The sequence below is a fragment of the Meleagris gallopavo genome, chromosome 7, assembly GCF_905368555.1.
Source record: "Meleagris gallopavo chromosome 7, MGAL_WU_HG_1.1, whole genome shotgun sequence".
NCBI classification, from domain to species: Eukaryota; Metazoa; Chordata; class Aves; order Galliformes; family Phasianidae; genus Meleagris; species Meleagris gallopavo.
In genome coordinates, this window is record NC_139410.1 from 20917551 (window position 1) to 20935068 (window position 17518).

A 17518-nucleotide genomic window follows, 5' to 3' on the forward strand; every position below is an offset into this window, starting at 1 on the left:
CCGGGCCTGGGCTCGCGCTCCGCCTGGCGGCTCTGGGCGCCCTTCGGCTGCCCTGCCGTGCTGCTGGCGCTTCTCTTCCGAGCGGGGCTGTGCTCCGTGCTCGTGGCCAGCGGCTTCCGAGCAATTTCTGTTTCAGTTTTTCTATGAATGTGTTATTTGTGAAGAGAGGTACTTACGTTCAAAACATAATTAAACTTTCTGTTTTCACCATACTTTTGCTTTTTACTTTTGAAACTTAACGAAGTGGCATATTTTTCCTGCCATTCATGTGGGCAACGTTCTGTATGCATAGGAATATATGAAAAACACATTTAATAATTTTATTTTTGTTGCTGTTACAAGCCCTTTTTTCTTCAGGTCACACATAGGAATCATTTTTCTTTAAGTTGTGAGAGTCGATGGGAGAAAATGTAGGATTCTTTACATATACTTAACGTAGTGGCACTAGCCATAAAGCCAGCGGTAGGGAAGCAGCCTGGATTTTGTGTTGGCTTCAGCTGTGCCTGAGCCCCAGGGCTGTGTGCACACAGGCTGTGGTGCTTTTTCTGCTGGGGCATCTCTTTGCCTGCTGATGGATCAGAACCTGTGCTACTGGCTCTAACATTCTAGATGAGGCCTTGTTTGTGAGCAGTGAGCCCAAACATAGCCACTGGTACAGCTGTACATCTTGGAAGACTATTTCCATTATAATTTATTTTTCCTGCTGAGTCTTTTGGGCTGTTTTGGCCTTTGTTAAGACTAGTAGACTTGTAGGCAGGTAGTTTAGTGAGCCATTACATGCATTTCCTGCTCAGCCACTTTCAAGAACTTGGGGTTTCGTTCTGATGAACTACTGGGATTCCAAGTGGGTTTGTTTTGTTAATGTGTTTCCAAGTAAGGTGGATTAATTTCCTCCTTCAGAAGCCTTTAGCTTAACAAACTGTTTGAGATGTCTGACTTTGGGTTTCATTTAACCAGGTCTTTGCTTAAAAAAAGAAGAGAGAAAGGAAGAAAAATGAATTTTTATTGTTTCTTCTAAATCTCTACATTTTTTAATTTATTCAGTCTTCTCAAGTAGTTCTGCACTGAAGTTATAATAGGTATCTCCTTTAGTAACTGAAAAAAATATTTTTTCTCCATGTTAGATCAATGTATGGAAATATAATTTAACTGACACTATGTTTTAAAAGGGTCAACATGTAGAAAAATACGCGTAGGTTATCTGATGGTGAGAAGTATCAGTTAAGATTATGGGCACGTGAACTTGAGCAGAGACCTAACATACATGCCATCTGTGAGACATGGCCATTGCACGTGTTGGTGGTTCAGTAGCAAACCAAAGTTTGTTAATTAAATTCTAGAAATGTACTTGATGTAATTTTGCTGTGAAGGTCTCAAACCTGTCAGCAAAGCTGACAGCCATCTACAAACAGAGCTTTGCTTTTCCAAGTGAAATGCATTATTCTCTTCATACTGTATTAGAAATACCACAATAAAACACAAGAGAAGCTGTCTTCTCTTGAGCTTCATTTCTTTCTTTCTTTCTTTTTTTTTTTTTTTTAAATTTATTACAATTCCTGGCCGCTACAAGAAAATGTATGTTACAAGCTTCACAGTAGCTTGTGCTGACCTTCTTAGAGATTTCCAACCCTTTGAATAAATTGTTAAATAGAAGAAAGGAATGTCTGAGGAAATAACATAAAGTCTCTTTTGGTAGCTAACTTGATGTCTAAGTTTGACCTTTTAAAAGAAGAGCAGCTTCTGCTTTACAACCAATTGTTTTTGTCCTTTTCTTCCTCATCTTGCTTTCTTTTTCTCTTTCTGTTTCTCACCTTCTTCCTCATTCTCTGAATTTTGCTCCCAACAGCTATTTCAATATTGAATTTCTGTAGTCCTCACATTGGCCTTTGCCATTTTTATGTCGTTATTAAGGCAGGATTGTTTTTTTAGGTGTAACCTTTAATATATGAGTAGGAAGAGTAAGGCTATTTCAGTATAGTTGAAAAGAGCTGAAGATTTTAGTAATCTGCTAATCTTAAAGACTGTTGCAAGTGACTAATCTGGAGCCTGGGAGTGGCAGGAAAGAGGTTTGTGTCTTTACTACTTCATTTCACTGTCTTCAGACTCAGAGTCTTCTTTTGACTAAATATATTTGGAAGCATCACTAATATTATTGTAATTGGTAATTAGCAAATTGATTCTTTTTCAGAGTGAAAGAGTTTTACTGACCGAGTCAAGCAGTCCATACAAATATCTCACATTATCTGTATTGTTTAGTGTCTGATGTTACCAGAAAGGAAGTGTTACGTAGTTTTTACCCTGGGATAACATGGGATGAGCAAAGTATTAATTTGGTGCTTAAACTGAGTTAAGGCATGGAGAGGAACGGACTGCTGAAGGTGGACTTGCCAAAACGCTGTATTTCAGCATCGGGTTAAATCCTTCATACAGTTTTAAGCTTATAGATACAAATTGACTTCTGCCAGCTGTCAGAAAGGTTCCAATGTTTCTAGAACGCCCTTCATGTAGGCAGTGGCGGAGGCGCTAGGGGGCTCACGTCAGATGTTTGAGCCTTTCCCAGCGCTGCTCCGCTCTTTCTCCGTAAGACTGCGCGAGGTGCCTGCATGGCCTGAGTGCCCCGCTGCTGTTACTGCGTTTAATGGCATAAAGAGCCCGTCGTGCTATTGGAGTACCTTGGGGCAGGAAGGAAGGAAGAGCTGTGAATTAATTCAGAATGAATCTTGTTTCATAGTAGGAAAGTGAGGCTGGATTTTACTTTTTGTTTTACCAACAAAATTAGTTTGTAAATTAGTTAGCTGGTGAGCCCGTGGAAACCTAACGATATGCAATGCAAATAAGGTTGCCTATGGCTAGCAACAGACAAAACCTGGCTTCCAGAAACGGAAGAATATTTATTCAAACAAACAAACCAGGTGCAATACTAACAATTGAAAAGCAATGTTAGTACAATTATAAAGTTTGCAACTAATCTCATACTTTTTCTATGAGTTAGGATGTTGAAATTGATAAGTATGACTTACCTGTTCTATTTACAAAATGTAGAATCCAAAGGTTATATCTCCTTATAAAGTCTTCAGGAGTATTTTCTTTTCTCTCTCTTTCTCTCTCTCTTTCTCTTTTATTCTTCATAAGAGTAAAGGCAGTTTTTTTGTTATCTGAAGGAGTGTCAACAGGATTATGAAATGCAGTTTTGTGTTTCAGCACTGGTTATGACTAATATTAGCTGGGAACTTCCACCGAGAAATACCCAACTGGAGAACTTCCTGAGTGCAGCTGCAAGCAGGCAGCCATCCTGCGATACAGGCGTGAGCTGCAGCAGCCTGCAAACTGCCTGTGGGCCGTGCTTTGCTTCCATGTGCGATTCCAGCTGTTTCTGGAGGCTCGCTGTTCTGAGAAAGCGTTACCTTGCATGTAAAGGGAGCAGTGCAAACCTACGTGTTTGGACATGGCTGTACACAGTAATTACTGTAGCAAATGTATACCTTTAAATTGGATTTTAAGAGCCAGTAATGATAATGGCAACAGCAGAAATTAGCAACCGCTTCGTAAACACAATGCTATCAATGTATAGAGAATGTAACTTGTAGTACATCCAGAAAGAGTGCAACAAGATGGAACCTTAAATACACCTTCCAAGAGAATAGCACAAAGCCAGTCCACTGATCCTCAGTTAAGATCCAAAGGGACTTAATTATGCAGAGCCTTAAGCTCAGGTTAGTTTTTATCCCCATTGTGTCTTTATTTTCCCCAGTGTTTAATGAAACTGCTGAAAACTGCAGAGCAATGGAGGGAAAACATTTACCTTGAAAGCCTTTTTTTTTTTTTCCCCCCCACCCCCTTTTTTTCTTTTTTTTTTTTTGCCATAAAGGCAAGTACTCAGGAGCTTTTATGCCTAAACATTAATTTCTCAGGCCTGCCAATGTAAAGAACTGAGGTGTTTTGATATCAACTACACGACATAGGCCTTCTCCCTAAGTTCCTTGTTAATATTCAGTAAATCTCATAGCTGTTTTAGACAGAGCTACATTATATTCAGCATCTAATTTAAGAAAACATGGCTGATACAAGGAGCTTTTGCACTTTTGGCTGAATGTTTGATTCCAAGCCATTTATCAGGCCGTCAGTGTGGAGTAAGAATGGAGGAAGGAGAGAATAAAAAGAAGTATTTGGAATACAGCATTTAGTTTCTGGGATTTTTTGACCTCTTTCCCTCTCCTGCAAAAAGGTGGAGTTATGTAGTGCAGCAAGATTAGTGCTTCCATGGTATTACTTTTGTTTCTGTAGTCTCAAAAAATTGTAGAGCCTGGGGAAAAGGAAGAGACAGGTGCTAATGCAAAATCATTAAGTTAATGGACTTGTGTTAGTATACCTGTGGAACTTCTTGTCAAAGCTGTTCAGGATGTGAAAATGTTGGATGTGTTCAAGGGGAGACTGGTCAAGTAAATACTGGAGAGATTCACTGAGGGAAACTAAAGAGACAGGCAGCATCAATCTCAGGAAGTTCTCTGACCTGAAAATAGCTGGCAGCTGGGAGAAGACTCTGAGGAAACATTACATATGCTTGCCCTGTTCTTATTCTTCCCAGGGCATTGATTTTTAGCCACTGCTGAAGAGAAGATGGGCCTGAACCAATGTGGCATATGTTCTTATGTTAATGACTTCATGCTGATACAAACGTGTAGGAATTTTTCTGCGTTAAACGATCTTCTGTAAAAGAGAGGGTACTGTAGAAGGATAGAGAACATTGCAACTGGAGCAGTTCCAAATGATATTGCAATTGTCCATTTAGAATGTAATTTTTTATTATTTCAGAATATTCAGTTGAAAAATGAAACATTTTGATGCTTTTGTAGATGGTGTAACGTTATAATGAAATGGAAAGTAGCACAATAATAATGGGCTGGGAAAGTCTTTGGCTGCAGCAAACAAAAACGAGACTAAGTGCAGCAGCCACAGGTACAGCAATGAAGGAAAGGAGCTGCTTACCTTTGGAAGGCCTCAGGTATGCAGAGATCTCCAGCAAGAGATGCCCGTGCCTCCACTGCCCACCCTTACATGAGGTCTGGGAAGGGATGGATTCTGGCTCCACCCCTTCTAGTCACTCAATGCATTGCATGCAGCTGAGTTTCCCTAGGTTGGCCCTGCCTTCCCACCAGGTGCTCCATCACTGGTTCAGGCCGTGACTCAGCATTTCTGTTATAGATGGTGATCAGTGAATTATAGCAGGTTTCTAAAGATGCTTTCCATAGTTTTTCTTTGACTATGCTTACAGTTACACTGCAGTGACCAACAGATCAGCTCCATAATTTCATGGCTTTTGTTGTTAGCTGTCACTGTAACTGCTCACAAAGCTTAGCAGAAGGAAGATCAGTGTGAATACACAGCAAGGTAACCACCTTGTTCAGTGGGTTGTAAACAGATCACATGAAAAAGACCTGAAAACCTGTAGTGGTGAAAGTTTTCCCCATTATTTAAACAGTGATGACATCTAAAATTTTGATGCCGCTTGTTTAATCCAGGACCTTTGAACAGAATGTCCAAGCATAGAAGTTAATTTTTCCTAGTTTTCTTTAGTTATGGATCTAATCCATACGTAAAATCCATACAATAGCATAAACATTCCAAGCTTCCTCCTAGAGAAAAATTTGTAGGAAAAGCTTTGATTTGCTTTCTTTTTCTTTTTAATTTATTTTTATTTTTTATTTTTTATTTTTAAGGAAAATACAAGTCCAATTTAGTTATTTTTGCAGAATGATATAGCAACTGAAAATGTACCTATAACTTCCTTAGTGCATTGGGTTGGTGTACTTTCAATATTGCTTGATTGTATGATATTGTAGAATTCAAAAAGAAATATTTCTGTTTCTCTGCACACTGAAAAATATTTTGGAGTGATTAATCTCTTCAGTCTTTCTCCTGTTGATGTAGTTGTTCCAGCTCCTCCTGTTTTGTTTTAAATTGTTTTATAAATGAAAAAATAGCTTAGTGACTTCAACAGCATGCCTTTCTTCTTTGCTCACTCTCATCCTTTGAGAATTTAGTGATTCTGAGCTTGACTACCCAGTGTGTGCAAGACAAATTAAGGTACTCAGGTGAGGGTTCCTGTAAATCTTGCTGTGTACCACTGCACTGAAATTCTATCACCAGGTGAAACAAAAAGGTATGAGCAGTCATCAAATAATCATTCCTCTCAAGTTTTAACTAAAATTTGTTGATATCCTCATGCACCAAAGATAAATCGTCATGCTGAATTTCTGTGGTAAATCTTTCTCAACTTCAAGAAGAGAAAGCTTCAAGTTATATGCTGTGTATGTTAGGTGTGCTGGCACTGCACTTATTTGAACACAGCCTAGTCTATAAAGCTAAGAAAACTAAATATCAAACAAAAATGCAGACCAGCTTCGTGCAAATGATAATTGTTCTCACCGTGCTGTAAACAGGAATGGAGAAAAGGTCTGAAAAGAAGAAAAGAATGATTAATATGCATTCCCAGTTACAACACAGAAAATGTATCACTAGTAATAAGTGGCTTTCTGAAATAGTTATGCCACTTAAATATTTATTCCTGGTGAAGCAGGGATAGAACTACATGATCAATGAGTTTGGGCCTTTTTGTATAATCAGTGGTAAAATGAAAGCACACACACACACTCACTTACTTTGTCTGGCACAGCTTCAGTCTTCTTATTCACCAGCTGCTAAGTCATTTTCATATCCGTAGCTGCTTCCTCTGAGTGAAAACACACCTGCTCTTCTCACATTGTTTCCATTTATTGTTGGCTTCCTGGAAGCAAAAGATGTAAAAGAATTTTGGCTTGTATTGGAGATCTGAATAATCACAGAAAGACTCAAAACTGCCACACTCTTAAAAAGTGATTATATGTTAATGTATCTGTATCAATTAACAATTGCCATCAGTACGTTTACACTGAGGGCTTAGAATTCCATTTTGCAATTGGCATTTTTGCTCACATTCTTTTCTGCCTATGCCATTTGGAGATATACTTATTTGGCTAGATTTTGACTGTTGCTACTGTGTTCGTATATACCTGCCAATGCTTTTAGATAGCATTGTAATCAGCTTATTGTGTATTAAATCACATGAAAAAATTGTACACAGAACTGAGGGTTCATTCCCTGCAACAGTGACTAACAGCTCAGTTTTTTTTATCACAAAAGGGAGAACACCCAGGTAAAGAGAACACTATAGAAAGGCAGCTTTAATATGAGAAATAAAACCAGGAAAGATGGATGATAGTGATAGATTTCAGGTTAGTTTATAATAAGAAAATGAAGCACCAGAGACCTCCTTCCCAGTGCTTGGCTTGACTTTGCATACAGCCGAGTTGACAGCTCTCTCTAAAGCCCTCTTTTAAGAAGATATGATTTACACTGGAGCCTGAAATGTACAGAAATAATCTTAAATTTCTTCTCCAAATTCTTCAGAGACCATGGACCATTTTCCAGCCTACCTACTCCTACTCATGTATCTGAGTGCACCAGTCACTATTCCGTTCCTGCCTGTTACCACTTACTGTGACAAACACAGTAACCCACTGGTTACTGTGCCAGCCTTGAAACTGGTAGCGCAACTTCCAAATCCCGAGTGCTAATCGTTTTCTAACAGAGATAGTCTTTTATAGAGACATTAATTCATCTTCACAAGGCTCTATAAATCTAGCTCTTCCTTGGCACGTAGTAGAGTAGCTAAAGACAGGAATCACAAAAGGAAATTAGGGTTTTGGTACCAGCTGCTACAGCCTCCAGTATGTAACTTCCTTCCTACACAGTGTATGGGGCTAGCTGAAAAGCAATGCCTTAAGTAGAGCTGCTGTCTCTGTAGCTCTGAGTCCTTTCTAGTTGTGTCTCTTGGATATGAAAATTTGATTTTGCATGGAATAGTTGAGGCAGACCGCAGAGACTGTAATTCTCCAGTCCCAAAGGGTTCGAGCCTCCATTCTAACAATGCTTGCATGTTTTATGACATGATATGCAGTAGGGTATTCCCACTTTGCTGCTTTTGACAACCAACTTTACTGACTGATTTTCTATTTTACCGGTGCCTAGAACCAGCCCTCTGAAGACACCATCCTTGCCAAAGGCAGAATCAGCTTTACCTAAACCATTCCTAACATATGTTTGCCTGTTTTGAAGATCTATATTGGTGATAAAGATTTCACAGCCTCCCAAGGGACCTTCTGTTCTTCCTTACAGATTTTTTTTCTAAATCTCTAATTATTCTTCAGTTGAACCACACTTTCCACAATGTACAATGAACAAACCGGACAATATGCTCCAGCTGAGACTTTCCACCACAGTTTTCAACAAATGTATGCTGACTGTCTTATATCCTTAAAACAGGACAAAAGCTTAAACTTTTATACAGACTTGTTCAATTATTTGTTCCAGTATTTTTCTCTGAATGGAAGTAAAGCAGAACACTATGTAATTCTCCGGTTTCTTCTGTTCCCCCCACTTAGAGATAAACATCATGTCTGCCTTTTTTTTCTTTTAGAAGCTCATCTGTTCTCCACAAGTTCTCAAAGACGATTGCTAACGGCTCCAAAATGTTTTCAGTCTCTTATCTCTGAGTATCCTGAGAGGAATTTCCTCAAGCCCAGTTTATTTGAAAACAGCCATCAAAGTCATAATTCTAACCTGAATTCTTCTGCCCTTGTCACTGACACGAACTTTATCCTGTTGACTGAGGCTGACCCTTCTGATGAAGAAAGAAAGTATCAGCTTTTTCCGTAGCATCTTTAGTAGTTTCTTTTTCTTTCTCTTCAGAGAAAAGTCTTTGTCTGTCTTAGTACAGAGATATTAACAGAATACAGTTTGTTTTTTTTCTGACCTCATTGTTTTATTCTTTTACATTCCCCAGTAATTTGACTTAAGGAATATAAAGTAGAAACTTCGTTGACTTAAAGCTTGTTAAGAAGTACTTAATTGTGTTGTGCTGGTTGTTTTTTTTTTTTTTCAGCTTGTTGATATTTTTTAAGCACATTTCTTATTTTGTGATGAGGAATGATTTGTGTTATTTCCTTAATCTCTAAAGGAGATGCAAAATCTCTGGAGATCCTTGTCTCATTTATGTATTTATTTGTTCCAAAGATCTCAGTGGTGTCTACATACTGCATTTAGGCTCATAAGTGTCTGTATAGATATAGTTCTGACTGATCTGCCAGAAGTCACACTGCATGAACATTTGTGCTAGGGCTGGGTTTGAAGAACAGAAATGCCTTGCTCACATCAGTGGCTTCTGATTCCTGCCTAGTTTATGATCTGATTAAAGCAGGATTATTTGGTTATTATCTCAATTACGTAGGTTTATTTTATGCTATCAAATTGCCTTACTTACCAGTTCTTCTTTGTGTGCCCTTCGTTGTCCTTGTTTATTTCTACATTGTCTTAAAAAAAAAAAAAAAGAAAGAAAGAAAGAAAAAAGTTTCAGTATGTATTTTTCCCATCTGGTTAGTCCAGCACTCTTCTTAATTAGTAAAATGCCATCCTGTCAGATTCTCTCCTGCCAGGGAGTCATTCAGCTACCAAATCACTTCTTCACCTCCATCATATATTTTAACATTTGAAAACAGCAAAACTGTAAGATATCACATTTTCCCTTACAAAAGGAAAAGCAAAACCAACTACAGCAATGCTAATTAAGCGTAGTTTAGGATTAATTTGAATTTAAACCAGGCCTCATGAGACCTGAGAGCATGTAACCAGAATGTCGCAAAATATGTAATAATGCTTCTTTTCAGTTAATATTCATTTACTTGAGAACAATAAAAGGCAACAGAAATAGGCACAACTTGTTCTGTACTCTTTCCCCACACGTTTGTGGTCTGCCCAGACTGCTTTCCCAGCGCATCGTTCCAAAGGCCAGCCCTTCTCATGTCTGGGCAGTATCAAATGGGATCAAGTATCGCTGTGCTCCCCTTCTTTGGACTTAAACTTCTTTTTCCATTATAAAGTCATTTGAAGAAAATATGTTGTCTATTCAGTCATAAGCCTTATATCTGAATTTATCAGTTTTGTTACAAAAACATCACCACTTGCTTCTCTTCCATTATGCTAAATGGAATGCCATGTATTTTAAAATTACTGTGTGATTCAGTTATTTCTAAAACAAATCTTGCCATATTGATAGAAATATTTAAATCAGACAATGCCATAATGCTGATTATAGATAACAAGGCTATTAAGTGCTAAAAATAAGTGTTTTTAAAAAAGAAAAAAAAAAAAAAAGGAACAGTCTGGAGGAGAAATCTGAAGTACATCTGTATTTGCGACATATATATTTGAATAGGAGAAAGCATAGGAAATAATACAAAGTTATAAAACATGAAAATTTTTTGTAGAATTTGCTGAAGAGAAATTCATTAGGAGAGCATTCTGTATATCCATATCATTTAATAGTGATTATAGCTTTTTCTACCTTTGCTTTTTTTTTTTTTTTTGTGACTACTATAGGATATATATGTATAAAAATTGGGTTATTTTAAATTCTGTAGGAATTCTTGGAAGTATTGAAAAAAAAAGCAATTGCACCATCTGAGCATTTCTCTTAAAATTCTGACCTCTGCTGTATTCTGACTTCTTGCTTTCTGGCAGGTGTGTTCAGGCCAGTTAAAAAAAAATAGAAGCAACAAGGGTGAGTTAATTTACTCAGAGAGTCTTCTGTGCATAGAACTCACCTCCATGGGCACCAACTGCTGCTGGAGATATCCCCAAATCAATGAGGGCATTCTTCTGCAAGGGAAGTAGAAGTAAGCAGAGAGAAGCAGGTTGCGGAGCACCAGGCACCACCGGTTCTGTAGAGGTGACCGTTTCAAGGTGCAAGCAAACTGGATGATCTCACTGTATGGACATGGCAAGTTGCAGGTTTTCCCACTATTAGTCCCACGGAGGATAAAAGCAATTTAATTTTTTTATTCTGTGCTGTAGCCTGTGATTTATTTATTTCTTTATTTATAAATTTTAATTGAACAATATGAATTCTCTTTGAATCAATGTCCGTAGTGTGCTGCCAGGCTAAAATGTTATGTAGACACGTTAAAAAATGTAATGACAGTTCACTATGATGCTTATTTATACTTCAACCCCAGCTAAAGAAACTGAAGATGCCTAGGCATAATACTGGTCACTGAGCAAAGCTTGCAACACTCTCAGTAACATCCATGTAAAGTGTAAATATCTCAGCCAGTGGGCAGAGACCCTGCCCGTATTTCTGGGTATCCTGAAGCTCTCCCTGCAGTACTTGCAGGGTTCTGGATCCACTCCAAGAAATGGATATAGCTAAGCCAGTATTTCAGAACATGGAAACAACTCCTCCCTTTCTCTCAACTGATCTTTATTAATCGCTGTCTCTTTGGACAGCATTTTGCTTCTCTAAGTGTTTGTCAGATTTGTGCCCCAGGCATGCATACTTGAGAAATACTGCTTTATTTGGATATTGAATAACATGATGCATCTCATTAGTAATAAGCTTTTTTTTTTTCTTTTTTTTTTCTTTCTTTTTTTAATGACAGAACACCAGACTTATTGAACATGACTGTTGGGTTCATTCAGTGTCTAAACAGGTCCTCACTGCAAATCCCAATCTACTTGAGCAGACATATAGCAAAATGCCTTGGGCAATACTATATTACAGTGTTAGTAATAATGATAATAAACAGTGATGTTGAATTTCTTGGCCTCTTTTATATTAGAAGAAATGAGAGCACCATGTCTCACATTGCAGGAAAAAAATCAGTAGTTGACAAGAGGTTAAGACTGGTATACAGCACAATGAAAAAGTTAGTTACGGAGAAATATCTGACACCATTTATTTCATCAACAATAGCAGTGTTACGTTATATTACAAATACAGCTTTCACTTCTATTTCTACATCTGGCAGCCAATGCCAATACGTAAAGCATCTTAGAAGTGGTTCTCTATACTGGGAACTTTTTTGCCAATGAAGCTGAGGGGAGCTAAGTAAAGTTTCTTTTCTCTCAGTCAGATGCGGCCCACCTTTCAGCAGGCATTGGGCTTTCGGTTTATTCTTTCTCCCTCTGAATCTGTTCCTTTTCTCCAGACCCTCTCGTCTTCATCCTCTGCTACCTGCCTGCTTTCTGAGAGTTTCTCGGTTTTTGCTCTTCCCTTGCCCACACTCCATCAATTTTCTCTAACTCATATAATCCTGTGTATTCTGCTTCTTACACTCCAGAGGATGAATTTGATTTTTCAACTAACAACACGGGAGGAATCTTTCTTACTCCTGTTGTCAGCTTTGTGTTATTTCTAAAGAGTAGCTGCTTATGTAAAAAGATTTGCCAGGATGCAGGCTTGCTCATGACTGTAAGAATTACAAAAAGCACTGATTTGTGGAAAACTAAAAAAAGAAAGGTCCTGGAAAACAGAAAGGACCACCTGGATTCTGTCTTGCATAGTGCTTTGTTTTTGTTTAAATCTGTAAGTGTTCCAAAATGGTTGACTTGAAAGCAAATATCTCTCTCCATTCTTTGGATATCTGAAGGCCCTATAAACATCAGCCTGACAGTAAGTGTAGTGAATATGCAGCGATTATGTTACCAGTTTTGTTTATTTTGTTAGATTTACTTCTCTTCTTTATCTCCACCCCTATTCCACGTTGATGTCTTAATGTTTTTGGCATTAGACTAACATAAAATTACCAAAACCAACAAACAAAGAAGCTTAGCTAAGACTGATTGAACGCCTCTGGGAAACAGGAACTAACTTGAACTTTCAAAAAAAAATAATTTAAAAATATGGCACTTACCTGAAGCTAATCCAGCTCTTTTGGGATTTTTCCCATCTGTGCTGAAGTTACCTTATTATTTTTTCTTTATACTCTTGCTAAAGCTTGAAGATGAACATACATACATTGCAAGTAAGCATATCTCAGCTACCCGTAAAAAATTTGAAATGCTATCAAATACTAAAGGTGTTTTGAGAAATCTATTAAAAATGCTGCCCTCTTATGACCTTGATTTTCATATATTTTATTTGTGCTTATAATAGAACAGCATGATTCATTAAACACATAGCTTGACATTTGGGTTCTCCGTATGTTTTTGAAAGTCTAAAATGAAAGTGATTCAACCTCAACAGTTTTTTCTTGTAGTACAAGAAGTTTTTTCTTGTAGTACAAGAAGTACAAGTACTTCGAACTGAACATTACAGACGGTACTCTTTGATTGCTCACAAAATTTCAGGTTTGCCGAATCATAGAATCATAGAATGGTTTGGGTTGGAAGGGATCTTCAAGATCATCTAGTTCCAACCCCCTGCTATAGGCAGGGACACCTCCCTCTAGACCAGGTTGCTCAAAGGCCCATCCAGCAGCCCAGCTGCTGAACAATTCCCTTTGGTAATCTACCAAAGTGGATTTCAACACTTTGTGTCAGGCATTGAGGCAAAAGTGGATTTCCAAATGAAATCCAGAATTACTTAATGGTAATTAATAATAAGTTAGAGCCCTGTAAGTTGTGTCTCTGGAAATTATTCTCAAATTAATAATCAATACAGTTTTGTAACTTCCATTGTTTTTCTTCCATTCTTAATTTCACAGGTCAATCCTTTCCCATTCACAATCTCATAACTTTCTTTTGGCAGTTCAAGCAACAAAAGAAAGTGTATATTTGGTGTGTCGGTATCTATCAAGAAGGAATATCAAGAATGGAATTAGGAAGGTCAAAACTTAACTAGCGCTGAAACTGAAAGAGATGCGAACAGAAAAATGAAGCAGAACAAAAGAAAAAAATCCACCCAAATAATGTGGGTACATTGGCAACACAAGGAAAATCTTGGAAAATGCTGTCCCTTGGTGAATGAAGCAAGCAATGCAATAATAAATGATGTAGAAAAAGAATGAGTGCTGAAAGCAATGCTGTCCTTATTTCTGTCTTTAGTAAAGCTGTCTCACAGTTCTTGTAAGTCTCTACTTCTAGAAACAAAATTTGGGGGATAAAATTGCCAAGCATACCAAGTACTGAGTCAGAATTGCTTAAGCAAGCTGGACACATGTATGTCCTTAGGAAAGTGGGATTCATCCCATGGTGTTAGAGAAGCTGGTTCGTGCCAGTGTAAGGCCTCTCTTTAGCTTAAAAGTTTACGTAAAGTGCCTGATGAGTAAGAAGAAAAAGATTATGTCCATATTCAGAAATGGCAAGAAGCAGAATGTGGTGAATTACAGACTTCAGGTCCAATTGAAAGTACAGGAACAAGTCATAAACATGTCATTTGTAGAGAGATAGGATGATTTATTCTAAACCATAGATTTTTATAAGTTTTTATTATTACCTTCACACAAATATGTTTATGCTCTTTATTTTCTTCCTATGCTGATTGACTGCCACACTGAATCTTTTTCACAGAACACTGATAGCCAGTTACTGCAAACTGAGGACTATCATATAGGCATCATGTCGGTTATAGCTTGCCCTAGGAACTATTGATTCAACCCCTAGCATTGCTCAGTAACTCATTTGCATGGTCTGGAAGAAAGACAAATAAATTCCCCTTTACTCAACTCTTGTGAGGCCCCATCTGGAGTACAGCATCCAGGCCTGGGGCCTCCAGTACAGGAAGGACGTGGAACTCTTGGAGTGAGTCCAGAGGAGGGCCACTAAGATGATCAGAGGGCTGGAGCACCTCTCCTGTGAGGAAAGGTTGAGGGAACTGGGATTGTTTATCTTGGAGAAGGGAAGGCTCCAGGGAGACATCATTGTGGCCTTCCAGTACTTGAAGGGAGCTTATAAGCAGGAGGGAGAATGGCAGTTTATGAGGGTGGATAGTGATAGGACAAGTGGGAATGGTCTTAAACTGAGACAGGAGAGGTTTAGGTTAGCTATTAGGAGGAAGTTTTTCACACAGAGGGTGGTGACACACTGCAAAGGTTGCCCAAGGAGGTTGTGGATGCCCCATCCCTGGAGGCATTCAAAGCCAGGCTGGATGTGGCTCTGGGCAGCCTGGTCTGGTGGTTGGTGACCTTGCACACAGCAGAGGGGTTGAAACTAGAAGTTTGTTATGGTCCTTTTCAACCCAGACCATTGCATGATTCTATGATTCTATGAAATTCATTTTGGAATTTGGCTTAGCATTTACAAAGCACAGCTAGCAAGGAGAGTAAGTAGGTTCTATTTCAGGTTCAAAAAAAAGAAAAAAAAAAAAAGTCCTTTTTTCCCCTTCTTTAGAGTTGCTAGACATTACTTTACTTTTCTCCTTTTCTGCATTCCTTTTTCACCAGCTTCTGATGGCTACAGCAGCATCTTCCCCAAAGCACATACTTCCCTACATTTAACACAGAAGTTCTCTATTCCAGCTACTCTTGTAATTTAATAAGCAAATGTTGACTGATACAATCTCTCCTTTAATATGGCTTGATGCCACTGCTCTCTTTGTTTATGCCCAGTGTTCAAATACTGATGAGGGTAAACTCTTCTCCTGGACATGTGGGGAAAGAAAGGGAAATCAAACCATTCTGAACATTCTGGTCACTGATTCTCATTGACTATTTGGCACTCTCAAAAACTGACAGTTTCCCTATCCTCACTGTCATCCGACTTTCACCTGTATTTCTAGCAGGGAAACCATGCAGACAGCTTAATGACCTGCTCAGGCATTTTCCTATACTGGTGAAATCTACTAAAAAACTCCTGATGAAAACAGTGCTTCATGAAACTGTCCAAGTTAGAATGACTGACTTTACAGGATAGGAAACTTCCCTGCTATGTGAATCTCTCACTGCCTAATTAAGGTGCTTTTGAAAACATTTCCTTGACGTTCATCAAGACTCAGAGTCATCTGTTGAATATCTCTTTAAAGAGAATTCTGCACGTCAAGTTGTAATTTCTTCACAATCCTCCAATCCATCAGTTTTTATTTTGACACTTAGAGAACCTTTTTCTTATTGCAAATACATTTGTATGCAAATTATGATACAGTCTCTTACTGATTATTTGTGACGTACCCTTGGATACTGCTATTATATATGCACTTATATTTGAAGCCAAATCAATTATTTAGAAGTTACAGGGACTGTGACATTCACTGAGATATGAAATAGTCTATTTGTATCAAAGTGTTCTATGCAGTGATTTTTTACGAGTTGTTATTTATATGGCTAAGCTAAACATAAAGAAAGGATACTTAATTTATGAAGTTGTGAGCAATACACATATATATTTCTTCTAAAAGAGAAAAACATGCAGATCACAAAGCATATGGTTGTCTCTCCTCATCTGTCATTCACTAGATTCTGCCAGTGATGTTAAAACTTTATGTATGTCTTTTTTTTTCCCAGTTTAAATTAATAAGACATTGTTACACCTTTTGAATAAGTATGAAGGATGTTTTGTAGCTACATTTGGGTCTTCTATCTTAATGTACTCTGACCTATCAATATTCCTGAGTTGGACCACCTCTTTTCATTTTTGAAATTGTATTGCTCTCATGGATCTTACTCCTCTGGAGCTTTTGTTCAGAGCAATACCTGTTTTTGGATGAAAAATGAGTATTAGGAAAGTAGAAATTTGAGTTTCCCTTCCATGTGATTGGTACAGCTGGAAGTAGAAAAAAACATACAGTGTGCTCCGTGTTATGACAACCTCTGGATGGAACAGATAATTGGTTATTTTATTCGTTACAAGTCTGAAAGTGTGTTGGGAAGGATAAAGGGAGTTGACAGGCTTGAGATTGGTAAATACGGCCAATAGAATTCTGCTGTTGAAAGTCCAGTACTATATTGTATCATCACTGATTAATATAGAAATACCTACGCTATCTTTGTTTTCCTTTATTTATTTTTCCCCCATGATCTAATGCTGTGATTTATGTTCAGTGAATATTTGAAATGATGTTATTAGCACTCCAAAGGTATTTTTTTAGTATAAGTAAACAGAAAGTGGATGATTATAGTGCAAAATCAGATGTTGGATGGATGTATGGTGAAAGGAACTTCGTAGGAAGAGGTGTGATAGAAACGACCTATAATCCAAACCTATTTGGTTAGGCAATAATTTATAGAGAAAGGCTCAATTTTAGATCATGAGTTTTGGGTTGTTTCAAACTTAATAAACAGAAATATCTCTGCAGTAGCATGCTGAAGCTTAAGATGTCATGTGGTGGCCTCCTGTGAGAGAGGAGGAAAATGTCATAACTATCCCACAGCATTCACTTGCGGTAACTCATTAAGGGATGTTTATCAAATACTCAGTGAGGGTTAAGCATGTTCAGAAGAAGCTGGATGACCAGAAATATTGCCAGAAACTGAGGAGTTCTGATTCCTAACACTTTTTGCAAAATCCTTTACAGGCACTTAGGCATTAAGGATTTTAAATTCCAGCAAGTTTTTGCTAGTTCTTACTACAGCTTTTTTTCTGACTTTTTCAGTGCCAGCCATCCATAAAATTACTTAGAAGCCTGTTACCAATGCTAGAATAGGCCTAACAGAATTAATAATACTAACGCATTTTCATTGTTCTGCACAAATCTGTGTATGGTGTTTTCCAG

At 37.9% G+C, this 17518-nt stretch overlaps 1 long non-coding RNA gene across 1 annotated transcript in view; it reads left to right on the forward strand.

The window, feature by feature from the left end:
• Window positions 1-1125: 1125 nt before the first annotated feature.
• LOC146543988 (uncharacterized) overlaps window positions 1126-17518 on the forward strand; it is a 48160-nt gene continuing 31767 nt past the window's right edge. Inside the window, exon 1 of the long non-coding RNA XR_014884471.1 lies at window positions 1126-2066. This is a non-coding gene — a long non-coding RNA (uncharacterized LOC146543988). The remainder of the gene's footprint in view (window positions 2067-17518) is intronic.